The sequence below is a fragment of the Cynara cardunculus genome, assembly GCF_001531365.2.
Source record: "Cynara cardunculus var. scolymus isolate 2C chromosome LG 13, CcrdV1, whole genome shotgun sequence".
Lineage (NCBI taxonomy): Eukaryota > Viridiplantae > Streptophyta > Magnoliopsida > Asterales > Asteraceae > Cynara > Cynara cardunculus.
In genome coordinates this window covers 23,711,642-23,716,345 of record NC_037540.1, presented here as the reverse complement: position 1 = coordinate 23,716,345, position 4,704 = coordinate 23,711,642, and positions in this window count along the sequence as shown.

Below are 4,704 nucleotides of genomic sequence, written 5' to 3'. Positions count from 1 at the left end.
ATTTGATATTAACATTAATATTTTTTTTCAAATTTTTATGATATCATCAAATTTATATTTTATTCAAAAATAAAATCATTATTGCTTTCTTAAAAACAAATAAAATCGTATTATAACATCGACAGGGACAAATAAAATAGAACATTAAAATCGAGATTTGTCTCGCTGCATTGCACGAGTACTCTTCTAGTTATGAAAGATGTATGCAAAATTAATATTTAATATAACTTATAGCTTGTTTTGCAACCTACTTTTTTAAATTGATTCTAAAATGAATTGCACATAGAAAACTATAATTAAGGGTCATATAAATGTAGTTAACTGAATAAAGAGTGAATTGCACTAGTGATCTTGTGATATGTTCAAATTTTGAATTTGGTCTCTAAAACAAACTATTTACATTGATCTTCCTAAAAAATTTGTTTAATAACACTTAGGGTCTCTAAAGTCAACTCTGTCAGTTAGCAACCGTTATAAAAGACTAATCATTCTTTGGATAAACTTTGGGGACCAAAAGTGTAGTTCGCTCTAAATTTTTTGTGAACCGCATATTTTTAAAAATGAGCAAATTGTATGAAAATGCAACGTACTTTATCATGATTCCTATTTTAGGTAACATGCTTTCGAAACATTTGTTTTGGTACCTAAGATGTAGACTTTTCAAATATTGACATGTTTAACCATTAACTGGTTAACATGTTGACATACAAATTATGTGAACATACAAGTAAACATCATTTGCTGATGTGGCCGGTGATATAGACTTTTAATATAAAATTAGTTTTAAAAATAGTTATTTTTATTAGAATTTATTTTATTTGCATTCCAAACAAATAAATAAAATACACAAGATCAATGTATGATTTTTCATGTTTTTCAACCAAGATGAATATCAACCAATATTTAACCTAGATGAATATCAATTAATATTTCATGAAATTTGCAAAAACAACTAAAAAATCTATGATGAGAATGAAGAACATTAACAAAAAGTTCTACCAAAACCTGGAAGTTATAACACCAAATCAACTCATGTTAACACGGATGAATATCAATTCATATTTCATAAAAATAAGCAAATTGTCATTTCTAACCCTCGACAAAGAACATTATGTAAGTTTTTAATGCAGGTCTCCCATATTTAATCAATAATTTAAGACAATAACCGTTGCTGATATCAAAGCTCATAAAGACATAATTACGAAGACAACTCCTATATAAACAAAGTTAACCCAAAGGGGAATGTAACACCCCCAAATCTCACATTGCATATAACATATGTTACATTCATAGATTACATGTTTTCCCCCACATAGGTCCATAATACAAGAGACTATGCTATAAAATATACAACTCAAAAATTCCAAAAGTACATGTTCTTGTATCTTAACATCTATACTTCAAAACATGACTAATTAAGAACTTCAAAACATGACTAATTAAGATCTTCATACAGCTAAGCACATAGGGAAATAATCATAGAATGCTCTTTCCCTTATTATCATTACCTGCACACATATTTTAAAACACAAAATGAGGGTTAGACATGAATGTCTAGTGAGGTTCCCTTTTTATGTAATGCAGGGTGAATATCACCAAAATATTTAAACCATTTCATATAATGAATGATAAAACCACATTCTGTTTGAGTCCATCGGACCTCTGGTTCCAAAAAACATACTTAGAACATATTCTGTTTGAGTCCATCGGACCTCTGGTTCCAAAGACCACACTTAGAAAATATTTCAACTCATAAGAGAACCAGAGCCCCTCTGGTTCCTCTACGAGATCCTCTGGTTCCTCGACCAGAGCCTCTGGTTGTACTAACCAGAGCCTCTTGCTCAGGTAATTTCTCATAATGTTCCTTGACTAACTTTGTAAGTAATAAAATAGCCTTTTTCATAACTAAAAATGATTAAAAAGAGTTCATTTATAACCAGAGCTTTTGGTTCAAAAGACAAGACCAACCCGATGTGTAAGCCAACCAGAGCCCCTCTGGTCTGTTTTCATAAAAAAAAATTCTAAGTATAAAAATCATTGAAATATCTTTAAAATGTAGATTTGACACAGAGCTCGTTTCTTACAAATACAGAGCCTCTGGTTTAACTAAAACTTTGTAAAACACTTGTATAATTTTCAAACCATCATCCAGAACCCTCTGGTTCTATATTGAGGAACAATCAGAGCTCCTCTGGTTCCTCATAAAATGAACATTCTGATCTAAAACACTTTTAACCAAAACCAATGACCATAGGCCATACTTTCCCGTAACCATAACATCAATACCATTATTTCTAATAAGAACAACATCTCTGAATYCTCAAATCACCAAGAAGTGAGAACTCCAATCTGTTGTAATCTTAAAAGATATAATAGCAAYAGTTATACCATGCACACACAACGACCATCCTTATTACATCCAAAATTCCCCTTAATAGCAACAACTATATCCATCACACACAACGACCACCCTTATTTCCCCTGAAATTCTAATGAACTATTTCATCCAATGACAGGCTGCAGTCATTTATGTCAGAGTGAACCTCGTCTATAGTTTTAACCAATCATGGTCTTAAAATAGGTTTATATTCAAAACCTTTTTAAGCCTTAGAACAATCTGTTCTGTAAATGATTTCTCAAATCATCTAATCTTCTTTAAATCCTCAACACAGGATATCATTTCCAAAACTGTTTTTAAAGCACAGTTTCTGCTTTAATCTTTCCAAAACAGTTTCAAATTTCAAAATCATAAAACATTTCTTTTAAACTGTTTAGAACAGTTTTACCAAACTCTTTCTAAATCTCAGACCACCAAAACCCAACGGTTTATAAAATCAGACAATAGCTTAAAACTCAAAGTTTGTAATCAAACAGTAATTCAAAAACTCACCTTAACAACACAGATTCTGCAGATAATAATACACAACAAATCTTTAAATCACTTTTGTGCAAAATTCTTCTCAAGAACACTTCCACCGCCACACAAACACTCCTTTTTCCTCTCAAAAGCTTTATGAAAATAAAGATAAGATAATCCTTATCTTTTATTCTCCTTTTTATGTGCTCACTAAGGCGGTGAGTGTTTTTAATATTATAAACCTCTCTCTTAGGCGGTGGTGGTTGTATTATATTACAAAAAAATTGACTTTGCTTCACCATGAAGATAACACGTCTTCATATTATAAATAATTAAATTCCATGTATGCACCACATCATATACACGCACATATATATCATGTATGCATCATATCACCTTTTCACCTATATGCATACCATTCATGCAATAATTAATTATTATGCCTGTCATCACGTAGTTTCAAATAATAATCACGTATAGGTTACCTCAACCCAGGTTGTCTGAAACCCAGTTATAACAGGGAACACACAAGTTATATTCTTTCAGGCAACATACGAAGTTCACTCGAAGCATTGTTAAAGCATTTTTGACGTTTTCAATCAAACTCACGATTCTTTACTTAGGATCATATTGTAATCTTTATATTTACGACAATTGTTATCAAAGGGACGACGTCCCTGTTTCACGTCACTAGTGAATTGACGATCTTGAGCGTCGTATGTGGTTCTTACTTTCGACGGGGGTTTTCCATGTCCAAAAAATCTAGTGTTTTGTTTACTTTCTTGCGATTGATGTGTGTTTATCGAAGAATACTATTTTTAATTGTTAAAGCTCCATGACAACCTTAAGCTATTTTTATAAAGTAATTTCTAGCATAAACAGTTTGGCGCCCACCGTGAGTCCCCAATGTAGAAGTTCTTCGAAAAATATATGTCCTTCTAACGATTTTTGCCATGTTTGTGACTCTCAAGAGTATGGTTGGAGCAAATCATGATGTCTTAGCTCAAATGAGAGGAGAATTGGAAATTGCTCGACGTCTTATCGATCTGTTGGATGAGCAAAATCGCAAGGCTCAACATGAAATCTTTAACTTACGGAACTTAGGATTGATAGCTAGGGCTGTAAACGAACCGAACGAACACGAACGGAGGCTTGTTCGTGTTCGTTTGTTTAACTTAAACGAACAAACGAACGAACACGAACGGTAAACGAACGAAAATAATTGTGTTCGTGTTCGTTCGTTTAGAAATACGATGTGTTCGTGTTCGTTTATGTTCGTTCGTTAACAAGTTAAACGAACGTAAACGAACGTAAAYGAACGAACATAAACGAACAGTCTTAACGAACATAAACGAACATGCCTAAATGAACATAAAGGAACATAAACGAACAGCCTAACGAACATAAACGAACATGCCTAAATGAACATAAACGAACATGCCTAAATGAACGTAATCAAACGAACACCACTATTTGTCATTCAGTTAACTATTACACACCAATTGTCCATAGTTTAAAATAAACAAACCACCATTGTCATTTGAACAAAAAAAACAATCCGCTCATCATCATCTGTCATTTGTCACCTCATGGAAGTTCAATATATATCATATCATCAGTTTCCTACAACAAACAAACAAAACAATTATTAATTGTTGTAAGAAAACAAGTGTCATAAATTCATAATTGATAAGATTAAGCAAATTACCTTGGTTTTCTTTTTGTGTAGTCCATAATGATGACGATACCAATCAGCTCCGCAAATGAGCATATCTACCGTCTTCGTCCCTAAAGAGGCGCGATGAGCATCGATAACTCTCCCACCAGCACTAAAAGCTGATTCTGAA